This window comes from Triturus cristatus, chromosome 4_1, assembly GCF_964204655.1.
Source record: "Triturus cristatus chromosome 4_1, aTriCri1.1, whole genome shotgun sequence".
Lineage (NCBI taxonomy): Eukaryota > Metazoa > Chordata > Amphibia > Caudata > Salamandridae > Triturus > Triturus cristatus.
In genome coordinates, this window is record NC_140585.1 from 106,800,855 (window position 1) to 106,820,403 (window position 19,549).

The following is a 19,549-nucleotide window of genomic DNA, read 5'->3' on the forward strand; positions in this document are numbered from 1 at the left end:
GATCCTCAGAGAGGGCATTTATTTCCTTCTTTTGGAATGCAAAATTCTCCGATTTTCTTGAAATGCGCAAACTATGCCTAGTTCAAAGATTTTTCCAAAGCAAATGTCTGACTATTTAAGTGGGGCTCTCACCCCAACTGCATGACAAACTTCTTCTTTCTGCATGATGGCAGGCTAGCCTTCTGGAAAAAAGCCAAGATAAGGAACAGAGGCTCCTGGAGATGCCGGGGATTGAACCCGGGACCTCATACATGCGAAGCATGCGCTCTACCACTGAGCTACATCCCCACTTTTGCACTCGAGCTGTTTGATGGATGCAAGGAATCCCTGAAACCCAGGGACTGCAAAGTCTCGATCATAATCAATGGAAGGTATTGTTTGAATAAAAGTGAAAGATATGGAAATCGAAGCAAAAAATCCTTCGAGCCGGATTTGAACCAGCGACCTAAGGATGTCTGACTTTATGCTACAGTCCTCCGCTCTACCAACTGAGCTATCGAAGGAGTGGCTGAAGTATCTTTCAGCGCTGTAATTATCTCTCGCTCAAGAAAGGTTGTGGGGGTGGGGATCAGGAGCAGATCGATGAAAATCATGAACATTACCTGCAGCTCCCTCTCAAAGTCACCAGTTCTTAGAGCACACTGTAAGGTACGTCTTATCACCCCAAAGGAGGATTTCAGACCAAAGTTCATGTTCTGTCTTGGCTTGGGGATAAGCAGGGGTGCTCCAAATTTCAATTTTACAGAAAGGAAAGGAACTTTGATACAAAGACCTTGGGCAGCATTGGTGGCAAATGGATGGCTGCGCGGAACCATGAAAGAAATGACAGAAAGTTATGGGAGTCATTACTACGCACCCAGCATCAAGAACGTGCATTTTGGATGCATTTTCAAAAGGAAAGAGAACGGAAAAATCTGTAGATTGAAGGTGATTGAGATAAACAAAATATTCCGTTTTTCTAAAAGCTACTGTAAAGAGTCTCTGGTTTAGAAGAAGAACCCTTACCAATGATCAAGAGAGATGCGACAGATTTCTATCATCAAAGCATTATGGTTGTCAAGATGAATCATCACTTTGATGTCTTCAACAAGTAGGATTCTTTTGATCTATAATCATCAAAAATGAGATAGCCCCATTTCATGGGATTTTTCAAGGCAAACGTCTGACAGATTAAGCGGGGTCCTCATCCCGGTTGGAGGACATATCTCTTCCTTCATCATGATGCCAGAATAGTTTTCGGCCCAAAATCCAAGGTAAGCATGGCAAAAGTCTGGAGATGCCGGGGATTGAACCCGGGGCCTCATACATGCAAAGCATGCGCTCTACCACTGAGCTACATCCCCACTTCTGCAAGGTTTGACTGTATGATTGGAAACCCTGCATTGAACCGACGGCCACATCACCCCATTCGACTCTGCAGTATACAATGTCAGTCAGGAAAATCCTTCAGCCTTGTACCTGGATGATCTTCATGGTCTTATGTACAGATGCCTATATACAGCCTTCTTAGCGCAGTAGGCAGCGCGTCAGTCTCATAATCTGAAGGTCCTGAGTTCGATCCTCAGAGAGGGCATTTATTTCCTTCTTTTGGAATGCAAAATTCTCCGATTTTCTTGAAATGCGCAAACTATGCCTAGTTCAAAGATTTTTCCAAAGCAAATGTCTGACTATTTAAGTGGGGCTCTCACCCCAACTGCATGACAAACTTCTTCTTTCTGCATGATGGCAGGCTAGCCTTCTGGAAAAAAGCCAAGATAAGGAACAGAGGCTCCTGGAGATGCCGGGGATTGAACCCGGGACCTCATACATGCAAAGCATGCGCTCTACCACTGAGCTACATCCCCACTTTTGCACTCGAGCTGTTTGATGGATGCAAGGAATCCCTGAAACCCAGGGACTGCAAAGTCTCGATCATAATCAATGGAAGGTATTGTTTGAATAAAAGTGAAAGATATGGAAATCGAAGCAAAAAATCCTTCGAGCCGGATTTGAACCAGCGACCTAAGGATGTCTGACTTTATGCTACAGTCCTCCGCTCTACCAACTGAGCTATCGAAGGAGTGGCTGAAGTATCTTTCAGCGCTGTAATTATCTCTCGCTCAAGAAAGGTTGTGGGGGTGGGGATCAGGAGCAGATCGATGAAAATCATGAACATTACCTGCAGCTCCCTCTCAAAGTCACCAGTTCTTAGAGCACACTGTAAGGTACGTCTTATCACCCCAAAGGAGGATTTCAGACCAAAGTTCATGTTCTGTCTTGGCTTGGGGATAAGCAGGGGTGCTCCAAATTTCAATTTTACAGAAAGGAAAGGAACTTTGATACAAAGACCTTGGGCAGCATTGGTGGCAAATGGATGGCTGCGCGGAACCATGAAAGAAATGACAGAAAGTTATGGGAGTCATTACTACGCACCCAGCATCAAGAACGTGCATTTTGGATGCATTTTCAAAAGGAAAGAGAACGGAAAAATCTGTAGATTGAAGGTGATTGAGATAAACAAAATATTCCGTTTTTCTAAAAGCTACTGTAAAGAGTCTCTGGTTTAGAAGAAGAACCCTTACCAATGATCAAGAGAGATGCGACAGATTTCTATCATCAAAGCATTATGGTTGTCAAGATGAATCATCACTTTGATGTCTTCAACAAGTAGGATTCTTTTGATCTATAATCATCAAAAATGAGATAGCCCCACTTCATGGGATTTTTCAAGGCAAACGTCTGACAGATTAAGCGGGGTCCTCATCCCGGTTGGAGGACATATCTCTTCCTTCATCATGATGCCAGCCTAGCTTTCGGCCCAAAATCCAAGGTAAGCATGGCAAAAGTCTGGAGATGCCGGGGATTGAACCCGGGGCCTCATACATGCAAAGCATGCGCTCTACCACTGAGCTACATCCCCACTTCTGCAAGGTTTGACTGTATGATTGGAAACCCTGCATTGAACCGACGGCCACATCACCCCATTCGACTCTGCAGTATACAATGTCAGTCAGGAAAATCCTTCAGCCTTGTACCTGGATGATCTTCATGGTCTTATGTACAGATGCCTATATACAGCCTTCTTAGCGCAGTAGGCAGCGCGTCAGTCTCATAATCTGAAGGTCCTGAGTTCGATCCTCAGAGAGGGCATTTATTTCCTTCTTTTGGAATGCAAAATTCTCCGATTTTCTTGAAATGCGCAAACTATGCCTAGTTCAAAGATTTTTCCAAAGCAAATGTCTGACTATTTAAGTGGGGCTCTCACCCCAACTGCATGACAAACTTCTTCTTTCTGCATGATGGCAGGCTAGCCTTCTGGAAAAAAGCCAAGATAAGGAACAGAGGCTCCTGGAGATGCCGGGGATTGAACCCGGGACCTCATACATGCGAAGCATGCGCTCTACCACTGAGCTACATCCCCACTTTTGCCCTCGAGCTGTTTGATGGATGCAAGGAATCCCTGAAACCCAGGGACTGCAAAGTCTCGATCATAATCAATGGAAGGTATTGTTTGAATAAAAGTGAAATATATGGAAATCGAAGCAAAAAATCCTTCGAGCCGGATTTGAACCAGCGACCTAAGGATGTCTGACTTTATGCTACAGTCCTCCGCTCTACCAACTGAGCTATCGAAGTAGTGGCTGAAGTATCTTTCAGCGCTGTAATTATCTCTCGCTCAAGAAAGGTTGTGGGGGTGGGGATCAGGAGCAGATCGATGAAAATCATGAACATTACCTGCAGCTCCCTCTCAAAGTCACCAGTTCTTAGAGCACACTGTAAGGTACGTCTTATCACCCCAAAGGAGGATTTCAGACCAATGTTCATGTTCTGTCTTGGCTTGGGGATAAGCAGGGGTGCTCCAAATTTCAATTTTACAGAAAGGAAAGGAACTTTGATACAAAGACCTTGGGCAGCATTGGTGGCAAATGGATGGCTGCGCGGAACCATGAAAGAAATGACAGAAAGTTATGGGAGTCATTACTACGCACCCAGCATCAAGAACGTGCATTTTGGATGCATTTTCAAAAGGAAAGAGAACGGAAAAATCTGTAGATTGAAGGTGATTGAGATAAACAAAATATTCCGTTTTTCTAAAAGCTACTGTAAAGAGTCTCTGGTTTAGAAGAAGAACCCTTACCAATGATCAAGAGAGATGCGACAGATTTCTATCATCAAAGCATTATGGTTGTCAAGATGAATCATCACTTTGATGTCTTCAACAAGTAGGATTCTTTTGATCTATAATCATCAAAAATGAGATAGCCCCATTTCATGGGATTTTTCAAGGCAAACGTCTGACAGATTAAGCGGGGTCCTCATCCCGGTTGGAGGACATATCTCTTCCTTCATCATGATGCCAGCCTAGCTTTCGGCCCAAAATCCAAGGTAAGCATGGCAAAAGTCTGGAGATGCCGGGGATTGAACCCGGGGCCTCATACATGCAAAGCATGCGCTCTACCACTGAGCTACATCCCCACTTCTGCAAGGTTTGACTGTATGATTGGAAACCCTGCATTGAACCGACGGCCACATCACCCCATTCGACTCTGCAGTATACAATGTCAGTCAGGAAAATCCTTCAGCCTTGTACCTGGATGATCTTCATGGTCTTATGTACAGATGCCTATATACAGCCTTCTTAGCGCAGTAGGCAGCGCGTCAGTCTCATAATCTGAAGGTCCTGAGTTCGATCCTCAGAGAGGGCATTTATTTCCTTCTTTTGGAATGCAAAATTCTCCGATTTTCTTGAAATGCGCAAACTATGCCTAGTTCAAAGATTTTTCCAAAGCAAATGTCTGACTATTTAAGTGGGGCTCTCACCCCAACTGCATGACAAACTTCTTCTTTCTGCATGATGGCAGGCTAGCCTTCTGGAAAAAAGCCAAGATAAGGAACAGAGGCTCCTGGAGATGCCGGGGATTGAACCCGGGACCTCATACATGCAAAGCATGCGCTCTACCACTGAGCTACATCCCCACTTTTGCACTCGAGCTGTTTGATGGATGCAAGGAATCCCTGAAACCCAGGGACTGCAAAGTCTCGATCATAATCAATGGAAGGTATTGTTTGAATAAAAGTGAAAGATATGGAAATCGAAGCAAAAAATCCTTCGAGCCGGATTTGAACCAGCGACCTAAGGATGTCTGACTTTATGCTACAGTCCTCCGCTCTACCAACTGAGCTATCGAAGGAGTGGCTGAAGTATCTTTCAGCGCTGTAATTATCTCTCGCTCAAGAAAGGTTGTGGGGGTGGGGATCAGGAGCAGATCGATGAAAATCATGAACATTACCTGCAGCTCCCTCTCAAAGTCACCAGTTCTTAGAGCACACTGTAAGGTACGTCTTATCACCCCAAAGGAGGATTTCAGACCAAAGTTCATGTTCTGTCTTGGCTTGGGGATAAGCAGGGGTGCTCCAAATTTCAATTTTACAGAAAGGAAAGGAACTTTGATACAAAGACCTTGGGCAGCATTGGTGGCAAATGGATGGCTGCGCGGAACCATGAAAGAAATGACAGAAAGTTATGGGAGTCATTACTACGCACCCAGCATCAAGAACGTGCATTTTGGATGCATTTTCAAAAGGAAAGAGAACGGAAAAATCTGTAGATTGAAGGTGATTGAGATAAACAAAATATTCCGTTTTTCTAAAAGCTACTGTAAAGAGTCTCTGGTTTAGAAGAAGAACCCTTACCAATGATCAAGAGAGATGCGACAGATTTCTATCATCAAAGCATTATGGTTGTCAAGATGAATCATCACTTTGATGTCTTCAACAAGTAGGATTCTTTTGATCTATAATCATCAAAAATGAGATAGCCCCACTTCATGGGATTTTTCAAGGCAAACGTCTGACAGATTAAGCGGGGTCCTCATCCCGGTTGGAGGACATATCTCTTCCTTCATCATGATGCCAGCCTAGCTTTCGGCCCAAAATCCAAGGTAAGCATGGCAAAAGTCTGGAGATGCCGGGGATTGAACCCGGGGCCTCATACATGCAAAGCATGCGCTCTACCACTGAGCTACATCCCCACTTCTGCAAGGTTTGACTGTATGATTGGAAACCCTGCATTGAACCGACGGCCACATCACCCCATTCGACTCTGCAGTATACAATGTCAGTCAGGAAAATCCTTCAGCCTTGTACCTGGATGATCTTCATGGTCTTATGTACAGATGCCTATATACAGCCTTCTTAGCGCAGTAGGCAGCGCGTCAGTCTCATAATCTGAAGGTCCTGAGTTCGATCCTCAGAGAGGGCATTTATTTCCTTCTTTTGGAATGCAAAATTCTCCGATTTTCTTGAAATGCGCAAACTATGCCTAGTTCAAAGATTTTTCCAAAGCAAATGTCTGACTATTTAAGTGGGGCTCTCACCCCAACTGCATGACAAACTTCTTCTTTCTGCATGATGGCAGGCTAGCCTTCTGGAAAAAAGCCAAGATAAGGAACAGAGGCTCCTGGAGATGCCGGGGATTGAACCCGGGACCTCATACATGCAAAGCATGCGCTCTACCACTGAGCTACATCCCCACTTTTGCACTCGAGCTGTTTGATGGATGCAAGGAATCCCTGAAACCCAGGGACTGCAAAGTCTCGATCATAATCAATGGAAGGTATTGTTTGAATAAAAGTGAAAGATATGGAAATCGAAGCAAAAAATCCTTCGAGCCGGATTTGAACCAGCGACCTAAGGATGTCTGACTTTATGCTACAGTCCTCCGCTCTACCAACTGAGCTATCGAAGGAGTGGCTGAAGTATCTTTCAGCGCTGTAATTATCTCTCGCTCAAGAAAGGTTGTGGGGGTGGGGATCAGGAGCAGATCGATGAAAATCATGAACATTACCTGCAGCTCCCTCTCAAAGTCACCAGTTCTTAGAGCACACTGTAAGGTACGTCTTATCACCCCAAAGGAGGATTTCAGACCAAAGTTCATGTTCTGTCTTGGCTTGGGGATAAGCAGGGGTGCTCCAAATTTCAATTTTACAGAAAGGAAAGGAACTTTGATACAAAGACCTTGGGCAGCATTGGTGGCAAATGGATGGCTGCGCGGAACCATGAAAGAAATGACAGAAAGTTATGGGAGTCATTACTACGCACCCAGCATCAAGAACGTGCATTTTGGATGCATTTTCAAAAGGAAAGAGAACGGAAAAATCTGTAGATTGAAGGTGATTGAGATAAACAAAATATTCCGTTTTTCTAAAAGCTACTGTAAAGAGTCTCTGGTTTAGAAGAAGAACCCTTACCAATGATCAAGAGAGATGCGACAGATTTCTATCATCAAAGCATTATGGTTGTCAAGATGAATCATCACTTTGATGTCTTCAACAAGTAGGATTCTTTTGATCTATAATCATCAAAAATGAGATAGCCCCATTTCATGGGATTTTTCAAGGCAAACGTCTGACAGATTAAGCGGGGTCCTCATCCCGGTTGGAGGACATATCTCTTCCTTCATCATGATGCCAGCCTAGCTTTCGGCCCAAAATCCAAGGTAAGCATGGCAAAAGTCTGGAGATGCCGGGGATTGAACCCGGGGCCTCATACATGCAAAGCATGCGCTCTACCACTGAGCTACATCCCCACTTCTGCAAGGTTTGACTGTATGATTGGAAACCCTGCATTGAACCGACGGCCACATCACCCCATTCGACTCTGCAGTATACAATGTCAGTCAGGAAAATCCTTCAGCCTTGTACCTGGATGATCTTCATGGTCTTATGTACAGATGCCTATATACAGCCTTCTTAGCGCAGTAGGCAGCGCGTCAGTCTCATAATCTGAAGGTCCTGAGTTCGATCCTCAGAGAGGGCATTTATTTCCTTCTTTTGGAATGCAAAATTCTCCGATTTTCTTGAAATGCGCAAACTATGCCTAGTTCAAAGATTTTTCCAAAGCAAATGTCTGACTATTTAAGTGGGGCTCTCACCCCAACTGCATGACAAACTTCTTCTTTCTGCATGATGGCAGGCTAGCCTTCTGGAAAAAAGCCAAGATAAGGAACAGAGGCTCCTGGAGATGCCGGGGATTGAACCCGGGACCTCATACATGCGAAGCATGCGCTCTACCACTGAGCTACATCCCCACTTTTGCACTCGAGCTGTTTGATGGATGCAAGGAATCCCTGAAACCCAGGGACTGCAAAGTCTCGATCATAATCAATGGAAGGTATTGTTTGAATAAAAGTGAAAGATATGGAAATCGAAGCAAAAAATCCTTCGAGCCGGATTTGAACCAGCGACCTAAGGATGTCTGACTTTATGCTACAGTCCTCCGCTCTACCAACTGAGCTATCGAAGGAGTGGCTGAAGTATCTTTCAGCGCTGTAATTATCTCTCGCTCAAGAAAGGTTGTGGGGGTGGGGATCAGGAGCAGATCGATGAAAATCATGAACATTACCTGCAGCTCCCTCTCAAAGTCACCAGTTCTTAGAGCACACTGTAAGGTACGTCTTATCACCCCAAAGGAGGATTTCAGACCAAAGTTCATGTTCTGTCTTGGCTTGGGGATAAGCAGGGGTGCTCCAAATTTCAATTTTACAGAAAGGAAAGGAACTTTGATACAAAGACCTTGGGCAGCATTGGTGGCAAATGGATGGCTGCGCGGAACCATGAAAGAAATGACAGAAAGTTATGGGAGTCATTACTACGCACCCAGCATCAAGAACGTGCATTTTGGATGCATTTTCAAAAGGAAAGAGAACGGAAAAATCTGTAGATTGAAGGTGATTGAGATAAACAAAATATTCCGTTTTTCTAAAAGCTACTGTAAAGAGTCTCTGGTTTAGAAGAAGAACCCTTACCAATGATCAAGAGAGATGCGACAGATTTCTATCATCAAAGCATTATGGTTGTCAAGATGAATCATCACTTTGATGTCTTCAACAAGTAGGATTCTTTTGATCTATAATCATCAAAAATGAGATAGCCCCATTTCATGGGATTTTTCAAGGCAAACGTCTGACAGATTAAGCGGGGTCCTCATCCCGGTTGGAGGACATATCTCTTCCTTCATCATGATGCCAGCCTAGCTTTCGGCCCAAAATCCAAGGTAAGCATGGCAAAAGTCTGGAGATGCCGGGGATTGAACCCGGGGCCTCATACATGCAAAGCATGCGCTCTACCACTGAGCTACATCCCCACTTCTGCAAGGTTTGACTGTATGATTGGAAACCCTGCATTGAACCGACGGCCACATCACCCCATTCGACTCTGCAGTATACAATGTCAGTCAGGAAAATCCTTCAGCCTTGTACCTGGATGATCTTCATGGTCTTATGTACAGATGCCTATATACAGCCTTCTTAGCGCAGTAGGCAGCGCGTCAGTCTCATAATCTGAAGGTCCTGAGTTCGATCCTCAGAGAGGGCATTTATTTCCTTCTTTTGGAATGCAAAATTCTCCGATTTTCTTGAAATGCGCAAACTATGCCTAGTTCAAAGATTTTTCCAAAGCAAATGTCTGACTATTTAAGTGGGGCTCTCACCCCAACTGCATGACAAACTTCTTCTTTCTGCATGATGGCAGGCTAGCCTTCTGGAAAAAAGCCAAGATAAGGAACAGAGGCTCCTGGAGATGCCGGGGATTGAACCCGGGACCTCATACATGCGAAGCATGCGCTCTACCACTGAGCTACATCCCCACTTTTGCACTTGAGCTGTTTGATGGATGCAAGGAATCCCTGAAACCCAGGGACTGCAAAGTCTCGATCATAATCAATGGAAGGTATTGTTTGAATAAAAGTGAAAGATATGGAAATCGAAGCAAAAAATCCTTCGAGCCGGATTTGAACCAGCGACCTAAGGATGTCTGACTTTATGCTACAGTCCTCCGCTCTACCAACTGAGCTATCGAAGGAGTGGCTGAAGTATCTTTCAGCGCTGTAATTATCTCTCGCTCAAGAAAGGTTGTGGGGGTGGGGATCAGGAGCAGATCGATGAAAATCATGAACATTACCTGCAGCTCCCTCTCAAAGTCACCAGTTCTTAGAGCACACTGTAAGGTACGTCTTATCACCCCAAAGGAGGATTTCAGACCAAAGTTCATGTTCTGTCTTGGCTTGGGGATAAGCAGGGGTGCTCCAAATTTCAATTTTACAGAAAGGAAAGGAACTTTGATACAAAGACCTTGGGCAGCATTGGTGGCAAATGGATGGCTGCGCGGAACCATGAAAGAAATGACAGAAAGTTATGGGAGTCATTACTACGCACCCAGCATCAAGAACGTGCATTTTGGATGCATTTTCAAAAGGAAAGAGAACGGAAAAATCTGTAGATTGAAGGTGATTGAGATAAACAAAATATTCCGTTTTTCTAAAAGCTACTGTAAAGAGTCTCTGGTTTAGAAGAAGAACCCTTACCAATGATCAAGAGAGATGCGACAGATTTCTATCATCAAAGCATTATGGTTGTCAAGATGAATCATCACTTTGATGTCTTCAACAAGTAGGATTCTTTTGATCTATAATCATCAAAAATGAGATAGCCCCACTTCATGGGATTTTTCAAGGCAAACGTCTGACAGATTAAGCGGGGTCCTCATCCCGGTTGGAGGACATATCTCTTCCTTCATCATGATGCCAGCCTAGCTTTCGGCCCAAAATCCAAGGTAAGCATGGCAAAAGTCTGGAGATGCCGGGGATTGAACCCGGGGCCTCATACATGCAAAGCATGCGCTCTACCACTGAGCTACATCCCCACTTCTGCAAGGTTTGACTGTATGATTGGAAACCCTGCATTGAACCGACGGCCACATCACCCCATTCGACTCTGCAGTATACAATGTCAGTCAGGAAAATCCTTCAGCCTTGTACCTGGATGATCTTCATGGTCTTATGTACAGATGCCTATATACAGCCTTCTTAGCGCAGTAGGCAGCGCGTCAGTCTCATAATCTGAAGGTCCTGAGTTCGATCCTCAGAGAGGGCATTTATTTCCTTCTTTTGGAATGCAAAATTCTCCGATTTTCTTGAAATGCGCAAACTATGCCTAGTTCAAAGATTTTTCCAAAGCAAATGTCTGACTATTTAAGTGGGGCTCTCACCCCAACTGCATGACAAACTTCTTCTTTCTGCATGATGGCAGGCTAGCCTTCTGGAAAAAAGCCAAGATAAGGAACAGAGGCTCCTGGAGATGCCGGGGATTGAACCCGGGACCTCATACATGCGAAGCATGCGCTCTACCACTGAGCTACATCCCCACTTTTGCCCTCGAGCTGTTTGATGGATGCAAGGAATCCCTGAAACCCAGGGACTGCAAAGTCTCGATCATAATCAATGGAAGGTATTGTTTGAATAAAAGTGAAATATATGGAAATCGAAGCAAAAAATCCTTCGAGCCGGATTTGAACCAGCGACCTAAGGATGTCTGACTTTATGCTACAGTCCTCCGCTCTACCAACTGAGCTATCGAAGGAGTGGCTGAAGTATCTTTCAGCGCTGTAATTATCTCTCGCTCAAGAAAGGTTGTGGGGGTGGGGATCAGGAGCAGATCGATGAAAATCATGAACATTACCTGCAGCTCCCTCTCAAAGTCACCAGTTCTTAGAGCACACTGTAAGGTACGTCTTATCACCCCAAAGGAGGATTTCAGACCAATGTTCATGTTCTGTCTTGGCTTGGGGATAAGCAGGGGTGCTCCAAATTTCAATTTTACAGAAAGGAAAGGAACTTTGATACAAAGACCTTGGGCAGCATTGGTGGCAAATGGATGGCTGCGCGGAACCATGAAAGAAATGACAGAAAGTTATGGGAGTCATTACTACGCACCCAGCATCAAGAACGTGCATTTTGGATGCATTTTCAAAAGGAAAGAGAACGGAAAAATCTGTAGATTGAAGGTGATTGAGATAAACAAAATATTCCGTTTTTCTAAAAGCTACTGTAAAGAGTCTCTGGTTTAGAAGAAGAACCCTTACCAATGATCAAGAGAGATGCGACAGATTTCTATCATCAAAGCATTATGGTTGTCAAGATGAATCATCACTTTGATGTCTTCAACAAGTAGGATTCTTTTGATCTATAATCATCAAAAATGAGATAGCCCCATTTCATGGGATTTTTCAAGGCAAACGTCTGACAGATTAAGCGGGGTCCTCATCCCGGTTGGAGGACATATCTCTTCCTTCATCATGATGCCAGCCTAGCTTTCGGCCCAAAATCCAAGGTAAGCATGGCAAAAGTCTGGAGATGCCGGGGATTGAACCCGGGGCCTCATACATGCAAAGCATGCGCTCTACCACTGAGCTACATCCCCACTTCTGCAAGGTTTGACTGTATGATTGGAAACCCTGCATTGAACCGACGGCCACATCACCCCATTCGACTCTGCAGTATACAATGTCAGTCAGGAAAATCCTTCAGCCTTGTACCTGGATGATCTTCATGGTCTTATGTACAGATGCCTATATACAGCCTTCTTAGCGCAGTAGGCAGCGCGTCAGTCTCATAATCTGAAGGTCCTGAGTTCGATCCTCAGAGAGGGCATTTATTTCCTTCTTTTGGAATGCAAAATTCTCCGATTTTCTTGAAATGCGCAAACTATGCCTAGTTCAAAGATTTTTCCAAAGCAAATGTCTGACTATTTAAGTGGGGCTCTCACCCCAACTGCATGACAAACTTCTTCTTTCTGCATGATGGCAGGCTAGCCTTCTGGAAAAAAGCCAAGATAAGGAACAGAGGCTCCTGGAGATGCCGGGGATTGAACCCGGGACCTCATACATGCAAAGCATGCGCTCTACCACTGAGCTACATCCCCACTTTTGCACTCGAGCTGTTTGATGGATGCAAGGAATCCCTGAAACCCAGGGACTGCAAAGTCTCGATCATAATCAATGGAAGGTATTGTTTGAATAAAAGTGAAAGATATGGAAATCGAAGCAAAAAATCCTTCGAGCCGGATTTGAACCAGCGACCTAAGGATGTCTGACTTTATGCTACAGTCCTCCGCTCTACCAACTGAGCTATCGAAGGAGTGGCTGAAGTATCTTTCAGCGCTGTAATTATCTCTCGCTCAAGAAAGGTTGTGGGGGTGGGGATCAGGAGCAGATCGATGAAAATCATGAACATTACCTGCAGCTCCCTCTCAAAGTCACCAGTTCTTAGAGCACACTGTAAGGTACGTCTTATCACCCCAAAGGAGGATTTCAGACCAAAGTTCATGTTCTGTCTTGGCTTGGGGATAAGCAGGGGTGCTCCAAATTTCAATTTTACAGAAAGGAAAGGAACTTTGATACAAAGACCTTGGGCAGCATTGGTGGCAAATGGATGGCTGCGCGGAACCATGAAAGAAATGACAGAAAGTTATGGGAGTCATTACTACGCACCCAGCATCAAGAACGTGCATTTTGGATGCATTTTCAAAAGGAAAGAGAACGGAAAAATCTGTAGATTGAAGGTGATTGAGATAAACAAAATATTCCGTTTTTCTAAAAGCTACTGTAAAGAGTCTCTGGTTTAGAAGAAGAACCCTTACCAATGATCAAGAGAGATGCGACAGATTTCTATCATCAAAGCATTATGGTTGTCAAGATGAATCATCACTTTGATGTCTTCAACAAGTAGGATTCTTTTGATCTATAATCATCAAAAATGAGATAGCCCCACTTCATGGGATTTTTCAAGGCAAACGTCTGACAGATTAAGCGGGGTCCTCATCCCGGTTGGAGGACATATCTCTTCCTTCATCATGATGCCAGCCTAGCTTTCGGCCCAAAATCCAAGGTAAGCATGGCAAAAGTCTGGAGATGCCGGGGATTGAACCCGGGGCCTCATACATGCAAAGCATGCGCTCTACCACTGAGCTACATCCCCACTTCTGCAAGGTTTGACTGTATGATTGGAAACCCTGCATTGAACCGACGGCCACATCACCCCATTCGACTCTGCAGTATACAATGTCAGTCAGGAAAATCCTTCAGCCTTGTACCTGGATGATCTTCATGGTCTTATGTACAGATGCCTATATACAGCCTTCTTAGCGCAGTAGGCAGCGCGTCAGTCTCATAATCTGAAGGTCCTGAGTTCGATCCTCAGAGAGGGCATTTATTTCCTTCTTTTGGAATGCAAAATTCTCCGATTTTCTTGAAATGCGCAAACTATGCCTAGTTCAAAGATTTTTCCAAAGCAAATGTCTGACTATTTAAGTGGGGCTCTCACCCCAACTGCATGACAAACTTCTTCTTTCTGCATGATGGCAGGCTAGCCTTCTGGAAAAAAGCCAAGATAAGGAACAGAGGCTCCTGGAGATGCCGGGGATTGAACCCGGGACCTCATACATGCGAAGCATGCGCTCTACCACTGAGCTACATCCCCACTTTTGCCCTCGAGCTGTTTGATGGATGCAAGGAATCCCTGAAACCCAGGGACTGCAAAGTCTCGATCATAATCAATGGAAGGTATTGTTTGAATAAAAGTGAAATATATGGAAATCGAAGCAAAAAATCCTTCGAGCCGGATTTGAACCAGCGACCTAAGGATGTCTGACTTTATGCTACAGTCCTCCGCTCTACCAACTGAGCTATCGAAGGAGTGGCTGAAGTATCTTTCAGCGCTGTAATTATCTCTCGCTCAAGAAAGGTTGTGGGGGTGGGGATCAGGAGCAGATCGATGAAAATCATGAACATTACCTGCAGCTCCCTCTCAAAGTCACCAGTTCTTAGAGCACACTGTAAGGTACGTCTTATCACCCCAAAGGAGGATTTCAGACCAATGTTCATGTTCTGTCTTGGCTTGGGGATAAGCAGGGGTGCTCCAAATTTCAATTTTACAGAAAGGAAAGGAACTTTGATACAAAGACCTTGGGCAGCATTGGTGGCAAATGGATGGCTGCGCGGAACCATGAAAGAAATGACAGAAAGTTATGGGAGTCATTACTACGCACCCAGCATCAAGAACGTGCATTTTGGATGCATTTTCAAAAGGAAAGAGAACGGAAAAATCTGTAGATTGAAGGTGATTGAGATAAACAAAATATTCCGTTTTTCTAAAAGCTACTGTAAAGAGTCTCTGGTTTAGAAGAAGAACCCTTACCAATGATCAAGAGAGATGCGACAGATTTCTATCATCAAAGCATTATGGTTGTCAAGATGAATCATCACTTTGATGTCTTCAACAAGTAGGATTCTTTTGATCTATAATCATCAAAAATGAGATAGCCCCATTTCATGGGATTTTTCAAGGCAAACGTCTGACAGATTAAGCGGGGTCCTCATCCCGGTTGGAGGACATATCTCTTCCTTCATCATGATGCCAGCCTAGCTTTCGGCCCAAAATCCAAGGTAAGCATGGCAAAAGTCTGGAGATGCCGGGGATTGAACCCGGGGCCTCATACATGCAAAGCATGCGCTCTACCACTGAGCTACATCCCCACTTCTGCAAGGTTTGACTGTATGATTGGAAACCCTGCATTGAACCGACGGCCACATCACCCCATTCGACTCTGCAGTATACAATGTCAGTCAGGAAAATCCTTCAGCCTTGTACCTGGATGATCTTCATGGTCTTATGTACAGATGCCTATATACAGCCTTCTTAGCGCAGTAGGCAGCGCGTCAGTCTCATAATCTGAAGGTCCTGAGTTCGATCCTCAGAGAGGGCATTTATTTCCTTCTTTTGGAATGCAAAATTCTCCGATTTTCTTGAAATGCGCAAACTATGCCTAGTTCAAAGATTTTTCCAAAGCAAATGTCTGACTATTTAAGTGGGGCTCTCACCCCAACTGCATGACAAACTTCTTCTTTCTGCATGATGGCAGGCTAGCCTTCTGGAAAAAAGCCAAGATAAGGAACAGAGGCTCCTGGAGATGCCGGGGATTGAACCCGGGACCTCATACATGCAAAGCATGCGCTCTACCACTGAGCTACATCCCCACTTTTGCACTCGAGCTGTTTGATGGATGCAAGGAATCCCTGAAACCCAGGGACTGCAAAGTCTCGATCATAATCAATGGAAGGTATTGTTTGAATAAAAGTGAAAGATATGGAAATCGAAGCAAAAAATCCTTCGAGCCGGATTTGAACCAGCGACCTAAGGATGTCTGACTTTATGCTACAGTCCTCCGCTCTACCAACTGAGCTATCGAAGGAGTGGCTGAAGTATCTTTCAGCGCTGTAATTATCTCTCGCTCAAGAAAGGTTGTGGGGGTGGGGATCAGGAGCAGATCGATGAAAATCATGAACATTACCTGCAGCTCCCTCTCAAAGTCACCAGTTCTTAGAGCACACTGTAAGGTACGTCTTATCACCCCAAAGGAGGATTTCAGACCAAAGTTCATGTTCTGTCTTGGCTTGGGGATAAGCAGGGGTGCTCCAAATTTCAATTTTACAGAAAGGAAAGGAACTTTGATACAAAGACCTTGGGCAGCATTGGTGGCAAATGGATGGCTGCGCGGAACCATGAAAGAAATGACAGAAAGTTATGGGAGTCATTACTACGCACCCAGCATCAAGAACGTGCATTTTGGATGCATTTTCAAAAGGAAAGAGAACGGAAAAATCTGTAGATTGAAGGTGATTGAGATAAACAAAATATTCCGTTTTTCTAAAAGCTACTGTAAAGAGTCTCTGGTTTAGAAGAAGAACCCTTACCAATGATCAAGAGAGATGCGACAGATTTCTATCATCAAAGCATTATGGTTGTCAAGATGAATCATCACTTTGATGTCTTCAACAAGTAGGATTCTTTTGATCTATAATCATCAAAAATGAGATAGCCCCACTTCATGGGATTTTTCAAGGCAAACGTCTGACAGATTAAGCGGGGTCCTCATCCCGGTTGGAGGACATATCTCTTCCTTCATCATGATGCCAGCCTAGCTTTCGGCCCAAAATCCAAGGTAAGCATGGCAAAAGTCTGGAGATGCCGGGGATTGAACCCGGGGCCTCATACATGCAAAGCATGCGCTCTACCACTGAGCTACATCCCCACTTCTGCAAGGTTTGACTGTATGATTGGAAACCCTGCATTGAACCGACGGCCACATCACCCCATTCGACTCTGCAGTATACAATGTCAGTCAGGAAAATCCTTCAGCCTTGTACCTGGATGATCTTCATGGTCTTATGTACAGATGCCTATATACAGCCTTCTTAGCGCAGTAGGCAGCGCGTCAGTCTCATAATCTGAAGGTCCTGAGTTCGATCCTCAGAGAGGGCATTTATTTCCTTCTTTTGGAATGCAAAATTCTCCGATTTTCTTGAAATGCGCAAACTATGCCTAGTTCAAAGATTTTTCCAAAGCAAATGTCTGACTATTTAAGTGGGGCTCTCACCCCAACTGCATGACAAACTTCTTCTTTCTGCATGATGGCAGGCTAGCCTTCTGGAAAAAAGCCAAGATAAGGAACAGAGGCTCCTGGAGATGCCGGGGATTGAACCCGGGACCTCATACATGCGAAGCATGCGCTCTACCACTGAGCTACATCCCCACTTTTGCCCTCGAGCTGTTTGATGGATGCAAGGAATCCCTGAAACCCAGGGACTGCAAAGTCTCGATCATAATCAATGGAAGGTATTGTTTGAATAAAAGTGAAATATATGGAAATCGAAGCAAAAAATCCTTCGAGCCGGATTTGAACCAGCGACCTAAGGATGTCTGACTTTATGCTACAGTCCTCCGCTCTACCAACTGAGCTATCGAAGGAGTGGCTGAAGTATCTTTCAGCGCTGTAATTATCTCTCGCTCAAGAAAGGTTGTGGGGGTGGGGATCAGGAGCAGATCGATGAAAATCATGAACATTACCTGCAGCTCCCTCTCAAAGTCACCAGTTCTTAGAGCACACTGTAAGGTACGTCTTATCACCCCAAAGGAGGATTTCAGACCAAAGTTCATGTTCTGTCTTGGCTTGGGGATAAGCAGGGGTGCTCCAAATTTCAATTTTACAGAAAGGAAAGGAACTTTGATACAAAGACCTTGGGCAGCATTGGTGGCAAATGGATGGCTGCGCGGAACCATGAAAGAAATGACAGAAAGTTATGGGAGTCATTACTACGCACCCAGCATCAAGAACGTGCATTTTGGATGCATTTTCAAAAGGAAAGAGAACGGAAAAATCTGTAGATTGAAGGTGATTGAGATAAACAAAATATTCCGTTTTTCTAAAAGCTACTGTAAAGAGTCTCTGGTTTAGAAGAAGAACCCTTACCAATGATCAAGAGAGATGCGACAGATTTCTATCATCAAAGCATTATGGTTGTCAAGATGAATCATCACTTTGATGTCTTCAACAAGTAGGATTCTTTTGATCTATAATCATCAAAAATGAGATAGCCCCATTTCATGGGATTTTTCAAGGCAAACGTCTGACAGATTAAGCGGGGTCCTCATCCCGGTTGGAGGACATATCTCTTCCTTCATCATGATGCCAGCCTAGCTTTCGGCCCAAAATCCAAGGTAAGCATGGCAAAAGTCTGGAGATGCCGGGGATTGAACCCGGGGCCTCATACATGCAAAGCATGCGCTCTACCACTGAGCTACATCCCCACTTCTGCAAGGTTTGACTGTATGATTGGAAACCCTGCATTGAACCGACGGCCACATCACCCCATTCGACTCTGCAGTATACAATGTCAGTCAGGAAAATCCTTCAGCCTTGTACCTGGATGATCTTCATGGTCTTATGTACAGATGCCTATATACAGCCTTCTTAGCGCAGTAGGCAGCGCGTCAGTCTCATAATCTGAAGGTCCTGAGTTCGATCCTCAGAGAGGGCATTTATTTCCTTCTTTTGGAATGCAAAATTCTCCGATTTTCTTGAAATGCGCAAACTATGCCTAGTTCAAAGATTTTTCCAAAGCAAATGTCTGACTATTTAAGTGGGGCTCTCACCCCAACTGCATGACAAACTTCTTCTTTCTGCATGATGGCAGGCTAGCCTTCTGGAAAAAAGCCAAGATAAGGAACAGAGGCTCCTGGAGATGCCGGGGATTGAACCCGGGACCTCATACATGCGAAGCATGCGCTCTACCACTGAGCTACATCCCCACTTTTGCACTCGAGCTGTTTGATGGATGCAAGGAATCCCTGAAACCCAGGGACTGCAAAGTCTCGATCATAATCAATGGAAGGTATTGTTTGAATAAAAGTGAAAGATATGGAAATCGAAGCAAAAAATCCTTCGAGCCGGATTTGAACCAGCGACCTAAGGATGTCTGACTTTATGCTACAGTCCTCCGCTCTACCAACTGAGCTATCGAAGGAGTGGCTGAAGTATCTTTCAGCGCTGTAATTATCTCTCGCTCAAGAAAGGTTGTGGGGGTGGGGATCAGGAGCAGATCGATGAAAATCATGAACATTACCTGCAGCTCCCTCTCAAAGTCACCAGTTCTTAGAGCACACTGTAAGGTACGTCTTATCACCCCAAAGGAGGATTTCAGACCAAAGTTCATGTTCTGTCTTGGCTTGGGGATAAGCAGGGGTGCTCCAAATTTCAATTTTACAGAAAGGAAAGGAACTTTGATACAAAGACCTTGGGCAGCATTGGTGGCAAATGGATGGCTGCGCGGAACCATGAAAGAAATGACAGAAAGTTATGGGAGTCATTACTACGCACCCAGCATCAAGAACGTGCATT

General features: G+C 44.5%; 37 non-coding genes across 37 annotated transcripts; all 37 read right to left on the bottom strand.

Annotated features, from left to right (window-relative positions):
• Nucleotides 1-216: 216 nt before the first annotated feature.
• Nucleotides 217-288, bottom strand: TRNAA-CGC (transfer RNA alanine (anticodon CGC)). Its single transcript has one exon. It is a non-coding gene; the product is annotated as a tRNA-Ala (tRNA).
• A 129-nt stretch (nucleotides 289-417) lies between these two features.
• Nucleotides 418-503, bottom strand: TRNAY-GUA (transfer RNA tyrosine (anticodon GUA)). The gene is given in 2 exon segments: nucleotides 418-453; nucleotides 467-503. It is a non-coding gene; the product is annotated as a tRNA-Tyr (tRNA).
• A 768-nt stretch (nucleotides 504-1,271) lies between these two features.
• TRNAA-UGC (transfer RNA alanine (anticodon UGC)) lies at nucleotides 1,272-1,343 on the bottom strand. Its single transcript has one exon. It is a non-coding gene; the product is annotated as a tRNA-Ala (tRNA).
• Nucleotides 1,344-1,772: 429 nt separating this feature from the next.
• TRNAA-UGC (transfer RNA alanine (anticodon UGC)) lies at nucleotides 1,773-1,844 on the bottom strand. The gene has a single exon. It is a non-coding gene; the product is annotated as a tRNA-Ala (tRNA).
• Nucleotides 1,845-1,973: 129 nt separating this feature from the next.
• TRNAY-GUA (transfer RNA tyrosine (anticodon GUA)) lies at nucleotides 1,974-2,059 on the bottom strand. Its single transcript is given in 2 exon segments — nucleotides 1,974-2,009; nucleotides 2,023-2,059. It is a non-coding gene; the product is annotated as a tRNA-Tyr (tRNA).
• Nucleotides 2,060-2,827: 768 nt separating this feature from the next.
• TRNAA-UGC (transfer RNA alanine (anticodon UGC)) lies at nucleotides 2,828-2,899 on the bottom strand. Its single transcript has one exon. It is a non-coding gene; the product is annotated as a tRNA-Ala (tRNA).
• Nucleotides 2,900-3,328: 429 nt separating this feature from the next.
• TRNAA-CGC (transfer RNA alanine (anticodon CGC)) lies at nucleotides 3,329-3,400 on the bottom strand. The gene has a single exon. It is a non-coding gene; the product is annotated as a tRNA-Ala (tRNA).
• A 983-nt stretch (nucleotides 3,401-4,383) lies between these two features.
• TRNAA-UGC (transfer RNA alanine (anticodon UGC)) lies at nucleotides 4,384-4,455 on the bottom strand. Its single transcript has one exon. It is a non-coding gene; the product is annotated as a tRNA-Ala (tRNA).
• Nucleotides 4,456-4,884: 429 nt separating this feature from the next.
• On the bottom strand, nucleotides 4,885-4,956 carry TRNAA-UGC (transfer RNA alanine (anticodon UGC)). Its single transcript has one exon. It is a non-coding gene; the product is annotated as a tRNA-Ala (tRNA).
• A 129-nt stretch (nucleotides 4,957-5,085) lies between these two features.
• Nucleotides 5,086-5,171, bottom strand: TRNAY-GUA (transfer RNA tyrosine (anticodon GUA)). The gene is given in 2 exon segments: nucleotides 5,086-5,121; nucleotides 5,135-5,171. It is a non-coding gene; the product is annotated as a tRNA-Tyr (tRNA).
• Nucleotides 5,172-5,939: 768 nt separating this feature from the next.
• TRNAA-UGC (transfer RNA alanine (anticodon UGC)) lies at nucleotides 5,940-6,011 on the bottom strand. The gene has a single exon. It is a non-coding gene; the product is annotated as a tRNA-Ala (tRNA).
• A 429-nt stretch (nucleotides 6,012-6,440) lies between these two features.
• Nucleotides 6,441-6,512, bottom strand: TRNAA-UGC (transfer RNA alanine (anticodon UGC)). The gene has a single exon. It is a non-coding gene; the product is annotated as a tRNA-Ala (tRNA).
• A 129-nt stretch (nucleotides 6,513-6,641) lies between these two features.
• On the bottom strand, nucleotides 6,642-6,727 carry TRNAY-GUA (transfer RNA tyrosine (anticodon GUA)). The gene is given in 2 exon segments: nucleotides 6,642-6,677; nucleotides 6,691-6,727. It is a non-coding gene; the product is annotated as a tRNA-Tyr (tRNA).
• Nucleotides 6,728-7,495: 768 nt separating this feature from the next.
• On the bottom strand, nucleotides 7,496-7,567 carry TRNAA-UGC (transfer RNA alanine (anticodon UGC)). Its single transcript has one exon. It is a non-coding gene; the product is annotated as a tRNA-Ala (tRNA).
• Nucleotides 7,568-7,996: 429 nt separating this feature from the next.
• TRNAA-CGC (transfer RNA alanine (anticodon CGC)) lies at nucleotides 7,997-8,068 on the bottom strand. The gene has a single exon. It is a non-coding gene; the product is annotated as a tRNA-Ala (tRNA).
• A 129-nt stretch (nucleotides 8,069-8,197) lies between these two features.
• TRNAY-GUA (transfer RNA tyrosine (anticodon GUA)) lies at nucleotides 8,198-8,283 on the bottom strand. The gene is given in 2 exon segments: nucleotides 8,198-8,233; nucleotides 8,247-8,283. It is a non-coding gene; the product is annotated as a tRNA-Tyr (tRNA).
• A 768-nt stretch (nucleotides 8,284-9,051) lies between these two features.
• On the bottom strand, nucleotides 9,052-9,123 carry TRNAA-UGC (transfer RNA alanine (anticodon UGC)). Its single transcript has one exon. It is a non-coding gene; the product is annotated as a tRNA-Ala (tRNA).
• Nucleotides 9,124-9,552: 429 nt separating this feature from the next.
• Nucleotides 9,553-9,624, bottom strand: TRNAA-CGC (transfer RNA alanine (anticodon CGC)). Its single transcript has one exon. It is a non-coding gene; the product is annotated as a tRNA-Ala (tRNA).
• Nucleotides 9,625-9,753: 129 nt separating this feature from the next.
• TRNAY-GUA (transfer RNA tyrosine (anticodon GUA)) lies at nucleotides 9,754-9,839 on the bottom strand. The gene is given in 2 exon segments: nucleotides 9,754-9,789; nucleotides 9,803-9,839. It is a non-coding gene; the product is annotated as a tRNA-Tyr (tRNA).
• Nucleotides 9,840-10,607: 768 nt separating this feature from the next.
• Nucleotides 10,608-10,679, bottom strand: TRNAA-UGC (transfer RNA alanine (anticodon UGC)). Its single transcript has one exon. It is a non-coding gene; the product is annotated as a tRNA-Ala (tRNA).
• Nucleotides 10,680-11,108: 429 nt separating this feature from the next.
• Nucleotides 11,109-11,180, bottom strand: TRNAA-CGC (transfer RNA alanine (anticodon CGC)). The gene has a single exon. It is a non-coding gene; the product is annotated as a tRNA-Ala (tRNA).
• Nucleotides 11,181-11,309: 129 nt separating this feature from the next.
• Nucleotides 11,310-11,395, bottom strand: TRNAY-GUA (transfer RNA tyrosine (anticodon GUA)). Its single transcript is given in 2 exon segments — nucleotides 11,310-11,345; nucleotides 11,359-11,395. It is a non-coding gene; the product is annotated as a tRNA-Tyr (tRNA).
• Nucleotides 11,396-12,163: 768 nt separating this feature from the next.
• TRNAA-UGC (transfer RNA alanine (anticodon UGC)) lies at nucleotides 12,164-12,235 on the bottom strand. The gene has a single exon. It is a non-coding gene; the product is annotated as a tRNA-Ala (tRNA).
• A 429-nt stretch (nucleotides 12,236-12,664) lies between these two features.
• On the bottom strand, nucleotides 12,665-12,736 carry TRNAA-UGC (transfer RNA alanine (anticodon UGC)). The gene has a single exon. It is a non-coding gene; the product is annotated as a tRNA-Ala (tRNA).
• A 129-nt stretch (nucleotides 12,737-12,865) lies between these two features.
• On the bottom strand, nucleotides 12,866-12,951 carry TRNAY-GUA (transfer RNA tyrosine (anticodon GUA)). The gene is given in 2 exon segments: nucleotides 12,866-12,901; nucleotides 12,915-12,951. It is a non-coding gene; the product is annotated as a tRNA-Tyr (tRNA).
• A 768-nt stretch (nucleotides 12,952-13,719) lies between these two features.
• On the bottom strand, nucleotides 13,720-13,791 carry TRNAA-UGC (transfer RNA alanine (anticodon UGC)). Its single transcript has one exon. It is a non-coding gene; the product is annotated as a tRNA-Ala (tRNA).
• A 429-nt stretch (nucleotides 13,792-14,220) lies between these two features.
• On the bottom strand, nucleotides 14,221-14,292 carry TRNAA-CGC (transfer RNA alanine (anticodon CGC)). Its single transcript has one exon. It is a non-coding gene; the product is annotated as a tRNA-Ala (tRNA).
• Nucleotides 14,293-14,421: 129 nt separating this feature from the next.
• Nucleotides 14,422-14,507, bottom strand: TRNAY-GUA (transfer RNA tyrosine (anticodon GUA)). Its single transcript is given in 2 exon segments — nucleotides 14,422-14,457; nucleotides 14,471-14,507. It is a non-coding gene; the product is annotated as a tRNA-Tyr (tRNA).
• Nucleotides 14,508-15,275: 768 nt separating this feature from the next.
• On the bottom strand, nucleotides 15,276-15,347 carry TRNAA-UGC (transfer RNA alanine (anticodon UGC)). The gene has a single exon. It is a non-coding gene; the product is annotated as a tRNA-Ala (tRNA).
• Nucleotides 15,348-15,776: 429 nt separating this feature from the next.
• TRNAA-UGC (transfer RNA alanine (anticodon UGC)) lies at nucleotides 15,777-15,848 on the bottom strand. Its single transcript has one exon. It is a non-coding gene; the product is annotated as a tRNA-Ala (tRNA).
• A 129-nt stretch (nucleotides 15,849-15,977) lies between these two features.
• Nucleotides 15,978-16,063, bottom strand: TRNAY-GUA (transfer RNA tyrosine (anticodon GUA)). Its single transcript is given in 2 exon segments — nucleotides 15,978-16,013; nucleotides 16,027-16,063. It is a non-coding gene; the product is annotated as a tRNA-Tyr (tRNA).
• Nucleotides 16,064-16,831: 768 nt separating this feature from the next.
• On the bottom strand, nucleotides 16,832-16,903 carry TRNAA-UGC (transfer RNA alanine (anticodon UGC)). Its single transcript has one exon. It is a non-coding gene; the product is annotated as a tRNA-Ala (tRNA).
• Nucleotides 16,904-17,332: 429 nt separating this feature from the next.
• On the bottom strand, nucleotides 17,333-17,404 carry TRNAA-CGC (transfer RNA alanine (anticodon CGC)). The gene has a single exon. It is a non-coding gene; the product is annotated as a tRNA-Ala (tRNA).
• Nucleotides 17,405-17,533: 129 nt separating this feature from the next.
• TRNAY-GUA (transfer RNA tyrosine (anticodon GUA)) lies at nucleotides 17,534-17,619 on the bottom strand. Its single transcript is given in 2 exon segments — nucleotides 17,534-17,569; nucleotides 17,583-17,619. It is a non-coding gene; the product is annotated as a tRNA-Tyr (tRNA).
• A 768-nt stretch (nucleotides 17,620-18,387) lies between these two features.
• On the bottom strand, nucleotides 18,388-18,459 carry TRNAA-UGC (transfer RNA alanine (anticodon UGC)). The gene has a single exon. It is a non-coding gene; the product is annotated as a tRNA-Ala (tRNA).
• Nucleotides 18,460-18,888: 429 nt separating this feature from the next.
• Nucleotides 18,889-18,960, bottom strand: TRNAA-CGC (transfer RNA alanine (anticodon CGC)). The gene has a single exon. It is a non-coding gene; the product is annotated as a tRNA-Ala (tRNA).
• Nucleotides 18,961-19,089: 129 nt separating this feature from the next.
• Nucleotides 19,090-19,175, bottom strand: TRNAY-GUA (transfer RNA tyrosine (anticodon GUA)). Its single transcript is given in 2 exon segments — nucleotides 19,090-19,125; nucleotides 19,139-19,175. It is a non-coding gene; the product is annotated as a tRNA-Tyr (tRNA).
• Nucleotides 19,176-19,549: the final 374 nt, after the last annotated feature.